Source organism: Staurois parvus, unplaced genomic scaffold (genome assembly GCF_062004578.1).
Source record: "Staurois parvus isolate SC_StPar_1 unplaced genomic scaffold, SC_StPar_1.0 ptg000049l, whole genome shotgun sequence".
Classification (NCBI taxonomy): domain Eukaryota; kingdom Metazoa; phylum Chordata; class Amphibia; order Anura; family Ranidae; genus Staurois; species Staurois parvus.
Window position 1 is genome coordinate 2,921,239 of NW_028317845.1, and position 14,849 is coordinate 2,936,087.

The window sequence follows — 14,849 nt, forward strand, 5'->3', positions numbered from 1 at the left end:
GGGGGTGTCACCAAGTGTTACTGCACCGGGTGACACCAACCCTAGGGACGCCCCTGCAAGGGAGCAGGCGGTGGGGCCAAGCTCCACTGTGGTTCTCTATGGACCCAGGCAATGGGGCTCAGGAGAGAGCCTGCAAGAGTGCCCCCATAACAAGCCGCTTCCTATGGAGCACTCCTTGGGTGGAGCCAGAAGTGCCGGCGGGAGACCCGAGAAGAGGAGTTTTGGGGCAATTCCATTATTTTTCCACTTACTATCACTTTATGCTATAGATTAACAGGCTCATAAGTACTAGCGTATACGGTTAGATGCACATTTGTTTTGGTGACTGTGTTCATCTATGCATATGAGCATTCTGATCATTGTTTGTTTGTTCTGACGTTCCTTAGTACAAGTATGGGGTGTGGCTGTGCAAACAGCACAAAGGAATGTGGTATTACCTTTCTAATATAATTGGGAGTGGTTGTACTCTCTACAGGTGCACTGTCACTTTAACCTGGCATTCCACAGTACAAAGCAACTGAGCACAAATACCTGGAGACCTTTGGTACCACACAGTGACGGCGGTGTATGAAGGGGACACACAGTGACACACACTCACAAGGACTCTGCGTGACAATACAAGGAGGAATTACTAGTGGCTGCAGCTGACCTGAATCCACTGGGCAAGGTACTGTTGGGGGATAATATGCACTATGGTGACACCTCTGCAGTCATGGAATCTAGATCACAATCCAGATCTAATCTAGGATCTTGAACTCTAGAAGTAAACTGGGGGATCTGTCACATTGTGATCATCAGTCACTGACAGTGTGAACAGTTAATCACATGGTAACAGAAAGAGCTGTGAATATACAATGGCAGGAACAAAGGACTTCAAAGTTTTAAAGTATGATGTGAAAAATCAATATTATTAATGTCAGTGTACTGTCTATATGTAATAATTAGTTGTAGAATAATGTTCTGGGTTCGCCATTGAATCATGCAGAAAGTTTAAATGATACCCCCTACTGGCTAACATAGTATTATTTATTTCAGGTACTTATATAGAGCTGTTAATTTACACAGCACTTTACATATATACTGTACATTCACATCAGTCCCTAACCCTCAAGGGGTGTACAATCTAAGGTCCATAACTCACATTCATACACATACTAGGGCCAATTTAGACAGGAGCCAATTAACCTACCAGCATGTTTGTGGAGTGTGGGAGGAAACCCACGCAGGCACAGGGAGAACATGCCAACTCCAGGAAGGTGGTGCCCTGGTTGGGATTTGAACTAATGACCTTAGTACTGCCAGGCAGAAGTGCTAACCATTTAGCCAACTATGCTGCCGTACTAAACCCAGCACCAAAAATGTTGCAAATATTGCAGCTTATCAATCTTTAGATGTTGTGGCTGCATCCGTTTTCTTTTCTTTTTTTTTCTATGGTTGAATTGGGTGGACTTTTGTCTTTTTTCAGCCAGACTAACTATGTAACTATGTTAGGCATTTTCCCCTGTGTTCTCACCTGGTGATCTGGTCAGTAACACACCTTCTGTATTAGAGTGCCCCCCACTCTGCATGAAAGAGCACAGAGGCACCTTTGGACAGCAGCATTGTCAGTCTGGGGGGGGGGTGTTAGATGCACTAGCAGATTTAGATACACTAAACAAATTGAAGCTTAACTCCAGCTAACACTTTATAAACAGTTACAGCAGGTTTTTTTCTCTCCTGGGCTAATGGTTTTACATGACTAAAAGATGACCATTGTAAGAACCCCTACCAGTGGTAAATGGTTTGCCTCATCCTTGCTGGAGAGCTTGTTCTTTCGAAAAACAACAGACTTACTGGCTGATTTACCAGACGAAAATAAAGGAAAGAAAGCCTAAAAAAGAACCCTATTGCAGTAGTCACGTAAGAATTGGTATGCTTTTCGATTTAATGTTTGATTTCTGCTTTAATTAATAATGCAGGTTTTGGGGATTCCATAGATCCCTTCATCAGGATTGATTCATTTTTGTAGATGGTTCTGAAACCCACATAGTTACAAACATAAATTATTTTGAAAAATACAACAGTTTTTTTGGACACACGTGAGTGGTAAAGGCTGTTGTAAAGTATGAGGCTACAGTGTGAGTGTATCATAATGTGACAGTATGGTGATGAGTATTACAATATGTAACTGTGCTGTGAGTTTACAGTTTGATACGTCTGTAGAAATTTATAATGTAACTGGACCCCGCTATGATAGTTTTATATAAGTGATCACTGCTGTGAAAGGATCAGCACAAATAAAAGGTTTCATTTCTGTTTTAATTTTGTCAAATGCATAGGGAAGGCAAAATTACAGAGGTATTAAGGGGTGGGGCTGGGGGTGGAGGAGGGGGGGTCATGGCCTTTAAATGGATCTTAAGGGTTATGAAAGCTCTTTCCTCTGTCAAAAATGGTCCCATTATTATTCTTTATTCCCATGAAAAAAAAACCAGAATATATAATGTGACAGTGCATAAAAATGATCAAATGCAAAGAAGCTATATGAAAAAAACCTAAACCATCCTAAATTAGGGTTGCCACCTCGTCCCTTTAAAACTGAACACATATTAATTACACAGATTCTATGGCTTACTAAGGTGTCAATTAAATTCACCATATCTGCAAAAAATTAGCCTCAGAACCTGTGTAATTAATATATGTTTGGTTTTAAAGGGATGAGGTGGTAACCCTACCCGAAATACACCCAAAACACACTATCCAAATAAAAAAAGTGGATCTTTTTTTTTTTCCAAGCAAACTCTTCTTAAGCAGCTCAGTGAGCATAACTGACATGTAATGTGATTGAATATCCATAAATTCAAGCACCCATTCCAGATTTCCAGATATCAAATAATTCAGAGTGCTTAAAGGGTTAATTCACCTTTACCAAATAACTGCCTATGCAGATAATGGGTGTTTGAAGATAAAAAATAAACTGTGTATCTCTGACTAAAGCTGAATAATGCCCTTGCTATAGGTGTTTGCCATTTATGTACCTCATGAAGCCTGACTGGAATACTCCACGGATGTTGCTAAATGAGGCCTAGTCAATACTGCTCACCTCCACCATCACAGGAGTGAGCTCTCAGATGCTGAGCTAAGAGCCTCTGTAAAAGGGGAGAGAAAGAGCATGTGAGGGGGCCTGAATCAGAAAAAAAAGTCACTCCTGTGATGGTGAAGGTGAGCAGTAATGACTAGGCTTCACTTAGCAACATCCTAGGAGTATTCCAGTCAGGCTTCATGAGGTATATAAATGGCCTACACCTATAGCAAAGGCATTTTTCAACTTTAGTCAGAGCTGTACAATTTGATTTTATCAACAAATGCCCCTTATCTGTATAGACAGTTCTTTGGTGAAGGTGAACAAACCCTATAAGAGAAATGATGGATGGCACCAGGGCTGTGGATAATGGGGTACCACCAGTCCTCCTGTACAGAGCCCAGGCCAGCGGGGGGCCCAGGCAGACAGCTGGGTGAATCGGTTGTGGGTGGAGAGGGTGCTCTGAGGGGGGAGGGGGGGCAATTACTGGAACCGATCCCCTGTATGGTTCTCTCTGCAGCAGCTGAAAGCCTGCTTCTCCTCCTCTCCCTCCCACTGGCCTTCAGCTGCTGCAGAGAGAGCCATACAGGGGATCAGTTCCAGTAATTGCCACCCCCCCACTACATCCATCCCCCCCCATGCACCATATGTTTCCTCCATCTGCCCAGGTCCCCGTGTGACCTTACCCTTGCAGTGCTGCTAGCTTCCCTCCTCTCTATCTCACTAGCAGCTGCCAGCACACAATCGGATCCTTCAGGATGGAGAGTGGAAGAAGGATCCAGTAAATACAGTATGTCGTATTTAGCAGCCCCTTCTTTTTCTGAATGAACACGAGTGATTGGTACCAATCATTTACTGTGTTCATTCATAACTGAAGCATAGTAAACTGTGCTTTTTTTGGGGGGTGGGGCCCTGTCAGGGTGGCTGTATGGGGCCCCATGGTTTCTAACAGCAGCCCTGGATGGCACCATCAGAAATAGTTATTTATTCCAGGTACTTATATAGCGCCATCAATTTACGCAGCGCTTTATATATATTGTACATTCACATCAGTCCCTAACCCTCAAGGGGCGTACAATCTAAGGTCCCTAACTCACATTTATACATACACATACTAGGGCCAATTTAGACAGGATCCAATTAACCTACCAGCATGTCTGTCGAGTGTGTGAGGAAACCGGAGTACCCGGAGGAAACCCACGCAGGCACAGGGAGAACATGCAAACTCCAAGCAGGTGGTGCCGTGGCTGGGATTCAAACCAAATATAGTCCAAAGCTTGAAATCTCACAAGCACACCATAATAACGGTATAAACAGAAGGACTTTTATCTGCCACAAAGCAATCCAATGTTTGGTGCCTGAGGAAGGGGTGCAGCTCCAAATCATTACATTGTTTGGAGGTGAATAAATGTCATTGCTATTTATACTGTTGTTATGGTGTGCTGATGAGACTCCACGCTTTGTCATGCAATCTAGCACTGCTGTAAATCAAGGATAGGTTTGTGGCAGGGGATTTACTATTGTGCTTGAGCTCTCTTTTGGACAATAATATGGCTTTGCTATGTGCCTTAATAGTATGACTGGACATTATTCTGAGTGAAGGGGCCCATATACACACATTGGCAGTCCAAAGATTAGTATGATGAGCAATCATTCTAAAAAGCAATCTCAACACAAATAAGGACACTCATGTACCGGAACATACATTGAGCAAGCACATCTGTACAAATGGCATTGGCCAGGAAAATCTTCTTTCTTGCAGCAAATGTGTGTAGGTTACACACTGTGCCCTTAACCTAGTTTTGCTGGAATCTGCTTAGAATATATACACATAAAGGTGCATGACTCATATATAATGAGTCTCTGCTTAGGTCACATCACCCAGTCGATGACTAGTCCACACCACTACTTGTCTGTTATGAATGGATCAGGTTATTTTTTACTTTGGGTGTAGAGTCTTTACTGTCAATGGCCAATGCTTTCCATATACATAGCAATTTTAAGAATCATTTAAAAAAAAAACACAGGACTAATCAAGGCTTCTTACCACCAGCTTGAATCATTTCATTGATGGTCTTAGTAGAAAGTGGTAGGTTACACTGAAAATTAAATGAACTAAAATTTGGTGTGTGTGTGTGGACAGCAACTGATTTACAGAGGAAATGACTCAATGAACTGTAGGCTTGATTGGAACATATAAGTCATGTACGTGTGGTTCATCTGCTGGGGAGCTATACAATTGTGCACCAATATGTGATGGAATAGCTTGCAATGTGTAAAGCACATACAGGTGAAACTCAAAAAATTAGAATATCGTGCAAAAGTTCATTTATTTCAGTAATACAACTTAAAAGGTGAAACTAATATATGAGATAGACTTATTACATGCAAAGCAAGATAGTTCAAGCCGTGATTTGTCATAATTGTGATGATTTTGGCTTACAGCTCATGAAAACCTCAAAACCACAATCTCAGAAAATTAGAATATTGTGAAAAGGTGCAATATTCTCGGCTCAAAGTGTCCCACTCTAATCAGCTAATTAAGCCATAACACCTGCAAAGAGTTCCTGAGCCTTTAAATGGTCTCTCAGTCTGGTTCAGTAGGAATCACAATCATGGGAAAGACTGCTGACCTGACAGTTGTGCAGAAAACCATCATTGACATCCTCCATAAGAAGGGAAAGCCTCAAAAGGTAATTGCAAAAGAAGTTGGATGTTCCCAAAGTGCTGTATCAAAGCACATTAATAGAAAGTTATGTGGAAGGGAAAAGTGTGGAAGAAAAATGTGCACAAGCAGCAGAGATGACCGCAGCCTGGAGAGGATTGTCAGGAAAAGGCCATTCAAAAGTGTTGGGGACTTTCACAAGAAGTGGACTGAGGTTGGAGTCAGTGCATCAAGAGCCACCACACACAGACGGATCCTGGACATGGGCTTCAAATGTCGTATTCCTTTTGTCAAGCCGCTCCTGAACAACAAACAACGTCAGAAGCGTCTTACCTGGGCTAAAGAAAAACAGACCTGGTCTGTTGCTCAGTGGTCCAAAGTCCTCTTTTCTGATGAGAGCAACTTTTGCATCTCATTTGGAAACCAAGGACCCAGAGTATGGAGGAAGAATGGAGAGGCACACACTGCAATATGCTTGAAGTCCAGTGTGAAGTTTCCACAGTCTGTGTTGATTTGGGGAGCCATGTCATCTGCTGGTGTTGGCCCACTGTGCTTCATTCCAGGGTCAATGCAGCTGTCTACCAGAAGATTTTGGAGCACTTCATGCTTCCTTCCGCAGACGAGCTTTATGGGGATGCTGACTTCATTTTCCAGCAGGACTTGGCACCTGCCCACACTGCCAAAAGCACCAAAACCTGCTTCAATGACCGTGGGATTACTGTGCTTGATTGGCCAGCAAACTCGCCTGACCTGAACCCCATAGAGAATCTATGGGGCATTGCCAAGAGAAAGATGAGAGACATGAGACTGAACAATGCAGAAGAGCTGAAGGCCGCTATTGAAGCATCCTGGTCTTCCATAACACCTCAGCAGTGCCACAGGCTGATAGCTTCCATGACATGCCGCATTGAGGCAGTAATTGCTGCAAAAGGGGCCCAAACCAAGTACTGAGTACATATGCATGCTTCTACTTTTCAGAGGTCCGATATTGTTCTATGTACAATCCTTGTTTTATTGATTGCATGTATTATTCTAATTTTCTGAGATTGTGGATTTGGGGTTTTCATGAGCTGTAAGCCATAATCATCACAATTATGACAAATCACGGCTTGAACTATCTTGCTTTGCATGTAATGAGTCTATCTCATATATTAGTTTCACCTTTTAAGTTGCATTACTGAAATAAATGAACTTTTGCACGATATTATAATTTTTCAAGTTTCACCAGTATATACCGGAAGTAGCCAGGCTGTGATTTCATCATAGTTAATCTACCAATTGCGATTGTTCTTTACTTTCTTATTGGGGGTTGTTTACTAAAACTGGAGAGTGCAAAGTCTGGTGCAGCTCTGCATAGAAACCAATCGGCTTCCAAGTTTTATTGCCAAAGCTTAGCAGAACAAGCTGAAGTTAGAAGCTGATTAGCTACCATGCACAGCTACACCAGATTCTTAGTGCCCCGGTTTTTAGTAAATCTACCCCAGTGTGTGGCAGAATTGATCAGCCTTTGGTGTTTCTATTATTTTTTATACAATTATTTATTTGTATACAAATTCAAGAAACATACCTTTTTACTATTGTATTTTTTATGGTGAATTTCAATTTCATATTGTAAGCTGACAGCAAGAAAGAGTTCTATGAAAGGCTATAAATGATTTGCTTGAAAAAATAACATATCATGGTCATATCAGTCAGTGTGCAGATTAATTCGATACTAACAATGGGTACCAACATTTTAAATAATTGACACCAGTTGGGACAATTTGGAGGGTGTAAAAAAATATACTTCTTTACTGCACCCCCTCTAATGCAGCATGGAGGAACCTTTGAACTTTTCAATTAAATTTTTTTTTTTGTAGGTGTAAGAACCCTTAGTATGAAAACTATGAATTAAGTGTGAAAGAATAGTGATACATTCATTCACAGGCCTTGTAATGCAGTGTCTGTTTACATGCAGTGAATGTCAGAGCCCTGTACATTGTACCTGTGGTTACGTCAGTTATGGAACAAGATCTGCTTCGCGCTGTTTGTGCAAGGCACCAAAGGTCTCACTCTTGAACAGATACAAGTATGACTATATCCTGTTAATAAATAGAAGACGATAAGCAGTGATTTGAAATAGAAAGCATATGTTATCCGCAATGGTCAGGTTGCTTTCAGTTTGATAATGTCGAGTTTCTTTTGCATACATCTGTGCCAGTTTGTTAAATGTGTAATAACTGTGATGCTTTGTTTTCAAGTCTATGCTTAGATTTCAAAGAAACTTATAGATTTTTTCTCAGCGTTTTGTCTTATTTGTTAAATGTCGCTAAATACTTGATACCTCTGGAAAAGAGACATATGCTCCACAGTAACTGACTGGAAACAGGAGGTAGACAAAATCATGAAGGCAGAATGCTTGGTACTTAACTGCAAAGATAAATATGACACATTTTATAAAATTTGGGCCAGCTGGATACTTTACTCAAATCTAGACAAACCAAACCATGCAATAGGCCTCACAATATCTTTCTCGCTTTGTCTCCTATTAACAAATATTTTTTTTTTTTTATTAGATTTCCCTATATAGCTCACTATTGCACAGATATTACACCTTCCCTCTTCAACTTTATTCGCATCAATCCGAATGGGATAATTTTTAATGTAATTAACATAAGACTCAGAACCCAGTTCAAGTTGTATTCATTATATTCACTCTTTTCTGTTTAATCTTTTCTGTTTAATTAGCCGACAGTCTCGAGGAGCGTCCTGAGGTCACATCCACGAAGCCCCATCCTACGCATTTTGTCATCCGACGGCTTCAAACTGCGACGAAATGCGCAGGGCGGGGCTTAGTGGATGTGACGTCAGGACGCTCCTCGAGACTGTCGGCTGTGATCGCAGTGAGCGAGGCTCGTCCCTGTATTAGCTTTTTGAGACTGATATTGCTGATATTGCTGGTGTCGGTTGGACACCTTTCTTGTGAGTGCATATTTAAGGCTACAATAAAAATTATCTTTGTTTTAATATACTGCACCATGATACTCTTCTTTGATTCCCCGAGCATTTCCAAAGTTATAAAGGCATGATGACCACTTGCAGTTAAGGCTGTTCCATGTGTAATAATTTCTCTGATTGCAGTCTATTGCTCCTGGATACTCCAACAGATCATCGCTCCCAGAGCAATTGCTATTTTTGCTTATTTATAATTTGATCAGCAAATAGCTCTGGTTAGTTTACCCATTTCATTTGGTGGTGGATTTTGCTACACAGTGTTTTTTCTTGTTTGAAGAGATTTTTTTCAATCACTTATATTGGTGTTTGGACTTATATATGAATTACGGACATTTATAGATATATTTTTTATTTTACTTATGTATTTATTTGCATTTTCATGTGATTTGATATTTAGCGCATTCCTTTATATATTTTTTGTCACTTTTTCTTTGGTTAGGTTTGCAGCTTTATATATCATTTATTGGTGCTGTGTCTATATATTTACATCTACATGGGTTGTTTTAGCTCACTTTCTCACATCACTACTCACTACCAATGCCTAGATAGCAGCTGTGAAAATGCTGAAAAAATTGTCTTTGTTCACTTTCAATTTCACTTTCCCTTCTTCCCCCTTTCAACCCCTTTGACTGCAGTTATTTTTATTTTTATTTTTTTTTGCTAATGATTGAGCGCAGCCAAAAAAAAAATACTAATATTACTACTGACCAATCAGAAAAAGAGGGTAGATGTCATTGTATTCAGGCAGGCTGAATACAGACAGCATGGATATCAGATCTTTGGAGGCAAAATAGTTTTTTTAGCCTGGATTCACACATCTGCGGTGTGGAACATCGCATGTGATTTGCACAGGAACCGCACCACATGTGCAAATTACATGCGAATTCTGTGCAGTGCAATTTGAGCCATAAGTTTTGTACTGCATCCGCACCAAAAAGGCGCAGGACTCTTTTTTTTTGTCTGCACTCGAATTGGATCGCATGGGTATTCACACCCAAGTGATCTGATTCTGCACATCGCACTACGTTTTGCAAACCGATTTTGGGGTGTTAACACAGCAGTTTGCATGAACGGGGTGCGATTATGGTGCGGATTCACATTTTTGTGTGTGGGTCACCGGCGCTTTTGTATAGACGTCTATCAGATTAGGTGGTTTTGGTGCATTTTCTGAAAGCACACCAAAGGTCCTGCATGCAGGACTTTTGGTGCACTTTTAGAAAATGCACCCAAACCACCTGATCTACTGTAATAGAAGTCTATGGGAAAGTTAACTGCAAGAAAACTGCCGGTATACCTGCACTGCAGCCAAACCACAGTGAATCAGCGTGAAACCACCCTTACTGATATTATAATGAGGTTACATTATACATATCCTAGTAATTAAACTGCAAATAATTTTTAGCAGAGTTCTTTTATAAATCAATAACTCACCAGCAGTTCAATGAACCTTTTAGCAGATTAAAGGAAACATTTTATGTAGGTGGTAATTTTTGACTGAGATTTTTGTTGATGCTTCCCTCCGACTGAGCCTGTGACATATCTTTTATAGTAGCTGGCCTTGTAGTGGGCTATGTGCAGAAGTAGGCTTTATGTAAAAGCTATACAAATAAATGATCTGTATGAGGCAACAGCTCCAATTTGAGGTTTATTTTCTTCCATCAGTTTTAATGAATCAGCTTCTATGTGTTTGTGCAAGGTCAGGAAGCTGTACATAGGTAGAGAATAGGCTTTCTCAAGATCATGTTGACTATTGCATATTTACTTATACGGTATTATGAAATATTTAGGCAAGTCATTCATTGGAGTGTTTGCATCAGGAAACGTCCTGAGTAATTGAAATGGAAAGATTAATGACGAGGGTATGTATACTTGTATCACCATTTACAACAGGACTACAAAATTGTGATTTATATTGTGGAAAAAAAATGTTGAAAACATTTTGAAAACATTTATACTGCAGTTTATAAAGCAATGCAATTTGTTTGATTTTATAGTACTTCCGATGGCAGCACTAGGGTTGCCAGTTCAAATCCCAACCACAGCACTGCTTGGAGTTTGCATGTTCTCCCTGTGCCTGTGTGGATTTCCTCCAGGTACTCTGCTTTCCTCCTACACTCCAAAGACATGCTGGTAGATTAATTGGATCCTGTTTAAATTGGCCCTAGTATATGTATGTATGAATGTGAGTTAGGGACCTTACATTGTAAGCTCCTTGAGAGCAGGGACTGATATATATGTGTGTATGTAAAGCACTACGTACATGGTCGGCACTATATAAGTACCTTCAATAAACTAAAAATAAATTAGAATCCATCCAATTACAATCACTACCAAGCAAAAGGACTCACCCCTGCTTTACCCTCAGTTACATGGCTCATAAAAAGTTAAACCCAAATTCCAGGTAAGTTTTTTTTTGTTTGCATAGTTACCTTAACCAATATACGTGTGCATGTTCCATACCTGGTCAATCCCTCTGGAAGAGGAAAATCCGCTAATACAGTAATCTTTGCTGTTTTCCAGGTCCTGTGCTGACCGGCTTCCTTGCTACATAGTAACCACAGGAAGTCGCTCACTTGACATGGGCACCATCCAGAAAATGCTTTGCAAAGCATTCTGTGATTGAATGAGGTGGAGAGGCGGGGCAATGACATCAAAATCTTCGCCTCGTCCAATAAGAGAACACCTTGTGTTCACTGAGAAAAATCCAAGGCGTTCTTTGAATGGCATGAGATCCTGAAGATAGGGAGGATCACTGTAGTGGTGGTAGCTACTACAGTGGTTTGCCCTTTCCACATCCCTCCCACAGGTATGAATATGGACAGTATACTTACATTAGTCCAAGCTAGTCCAATGTAACTATGCAAAAAAAAAAACACTTTCTAGCAATTCAGCTTTAAAGTGTCTCTTTGACATGCAAAAATAAAAAATGGCTCAGGTTTTGTAGTCAGTGGGAGTATAGAAATTACACAGCAAATTTGGTCAGTAGAAGGAATCATGCCCCATCACTGATATCATGTTGGAAGAATAGTTGGTGTCAGTGGCAGGAATTATGTCCCACTCATATTGTGGGAAGAATTAGACCCAAGGGCCGGAAAATATAGCAAAGAGTTGCAGTTTGGAGACCATTGATTTAAAGGATGGAAAAAAAGGTTTAGTATAGTATAATACTTTTGGTAGTAGAATAGTGCACTTTTTTAATTAAAAAAAAGTTCTAAATACATCAAAGCCAAAAAGAGGGAAAATGAGAAGGAAAGAAGGATTGAGGGATTTGGTTCAAAAAGAGGCACATTCCCTCCAAATGAGGGGCAATTTGGAGCTTTACCAGAACTGAACAAACTTATATTCCAAATTCAAACACAATATTTGCTTACTGTAACATGTGCTTAGCAGACACCCAGGGAACCATTGTTATACTTGAAGAATGTGTAGTCACATAAGTATTCAATATAACATTGTATATATGTATGATAGTAAGTTCTGTTAGTTGTATTAGCTCAACTAAAGATAATAGAGAGTGAGTATATCAAGACGGGTGCATTTCATTACTATTATTAAAGTGGTTTTAAATGCTTCCCAACTGTCCTATAGCAGAAATACTGCTACGTGGTGGCACGGCTGCGCAAAATCATGTGTATATATACATGATTTTGTATTTCTGGGTAGGGGACGCGCATGCGCTCTACCCGCGCCGCCATTGGTGTCTACAGCTCTCAATCACTGGGTCCTGACCAGGTAATTCCCTGCCGGCAGCTGGCGATCGCTGAGTATCACTGATAAGGGAGAGGTCTGTATGTAAACAATACAGATCTCTCCCCTGTCAGCTCCAGCATGCTGCTTTTTATTGCTCTGCATAACAGAGCAATACCAAACAGCATGCCTCCCTAATAAAACACAACACACAGCAAAACACACACAGTTAACCCTTTGATCGCCCCAGATATTAACCCCTTCTTGCCCAGTGGCATTAGTACAGTGTCAGTGCTTTTTATTATTATCAGAATGCCCACCACAGTTCCGCTATAAGTCGCTGATCACCGCCATTACCAGTATAAAAAAGAAAAAAAATTCCAGTATATGTACCACCATTTTAGACACTATAACTTTCACATAAACCAATTCATTTACACATATTGGGATTTTTTTTTTAGCAAAGACATGTAGCAGAATACATTTTGGCCTAAAATGAAATTTAATGTTATAATTTTTTTCTACTGGATATGTTTTTATAGCAAATAGTCTAAAATATTGGTTTTTTTTTTTTTACAAATTTGTTGGTATTTTTTTTGTTGATAATGCAAAAAATAAAAAAATGCAGAGGCAATCGACTGCCAACAAAAGAAAGCTCTATTTGTGGGAAAAAAGGACATTAATTTCATTTGGATGCAGTGTTTCATGACTGCACAATTGTCTGTACAAAATAATGCAGTGAAAAAAATGGCCTGGTCAGGAAGGGGGGTAAATCCTCTGGAGGGCAAGTTGTTAAAAAATCTATTTGAGCATGTATTTTTAACCCAAAAAGTACCTTCTATTGTTCTCAGCTGCCTCTAAAGTTCCTTTTTTTTTGCTGCTGTGACCCAATTTCCTGTTAGAGGGTGGCTACGTTCATCCTCCATGGTCCCACTATATTTAAGAATGTAGCCACCCTTTCTTCTTCTCTTCTGAGATGGACTATTGACCATGCACTATAGGATTTCTAGTGTGCATAGAGCAGTGCCCATGACCACAGCTAATGTGCACTGCTCCTTCCAAATGAACAAAAGTAAGGGTAAAAAGGACGGGTTCAGAAGCTCACAGATGACAATAACAGAGGCAGAAAAACACAGTAAGATACACCAATGCACAGACAAACTTAGTTTCTTTTTCATAAATGTTGTATATTGTTTCAGTGCAGGATTGCCAACCGTCAGTAAATTTTATGGAAAGTTTGTAAAAAACAGTGATTTTTACAACTGTCTGTATATATCAGGGGCTTACAATTACCCTGTATTGACTTGTAAACCAGTCAAGTTGCTTTTTATGGGTATTGTCAGTGTTTCCATATTGTGTTTATACAGTTTAAATACAAGAGTTTTAATGTCATTTTTCATGTTGTCAGTAAAAAAAAGTGTTCCGTCGGTAAATTTTTTCATGTTTTGTCAGTAAAAAATGAAGGGGGTTGGCAACACTGTTTCAATGGCAGTTGCTTAAAAATCACCTGATTTTTATGAGGGGCGTTCAAGTCACACCATGACTTTTAATCTTACAGGTATAAAATGCTAGCGTAGTGGTAATACACGCAGTAGTAAGTGGCAAGTGTGTCCTATTACTAATAGGCGGTGCACATTTCGTGGGCCAGTCCAGAGATTGTTATTCAAGATAGCAGACAACAGTGTAAGTGTGCGCATGGAACAGCGTGTGGTGATGAAGTTTTAAGCACAGTATGGTGACGAGACGCTCAGCCACAGTAGGACATTTGAATGGTGTAAACGTTTCAAAGATGGCCATACATCCGTCTGTTGATCCTGGCCGTGGTGGTTCCCAGCCCACAGCAGTAATGTCTGTGAATATTCAGCACGTGGAATGCTTGATAGTGGATAATCGAATCATAACCTGTTGTGAAATTGTACAAGAGACAAATATTCTTTCGAAACGGTGAACAAAATCATTCACGAAGTGAAGCAGGCTGTCCTAGGATGGTTCAGGTGTACTCATAAATCTTTCTATGCCAAAGATTTACAGGTATTAGTTAAATGCTGGGATAAGTGTATAAATGTAGCAGGGATGTATGTCGAAAAATAAATGCAGTTTCTACTTCTTGAAATATGTTGTTTAATTTTATATATACTCAAAAGTCCCGACTTGACTTGAACGCCCCTCGTAGTATTGGAATGCCTGCATCTTTACATCCCCCAGCTTTTACAGCTAGGCACTTACCTTCAGTCCCTTTATTTGCAGCCCTGACAGTGTTCAGACAGATGTTTACAAAGTACACTTGAGGTAAAAAAGGTTGAGATAAGCCTCTAGAGGAACAGCTAGTTTAGTCTCGCACTTTGGAGTAAAACAGCCATGTGATGGTAGTGAGGTCTAATAAACCCCAAACTGTGTAGAATAGAAATGAACACCATGCCACCCTCATTTTCCCCCATAAAATGC

General features: G+C 40.1%; 1 protein-coding gene across 1 annotated transcript in view; it reads left to right on the forward strand.

Moving 5' to 3' along the window:
* Positions 1–515: 515 nt before the first annotated feature.
* NGEF (neuronal guanine nucleotide exchange factor) overlaps positions 516–14,849 on the forward strand; it is a 192,213-nt gene continuing 177,879 nt past the window's right edge. Inside the window, exon 1 of the mRNA XM_089665948.1 lies at positions 516–667. The gene's annotated coding sequence lies outside the window, so the exon portion shown is untranslated. The remainder of the gene's footprint in view (positions 668–14,849) is intronic.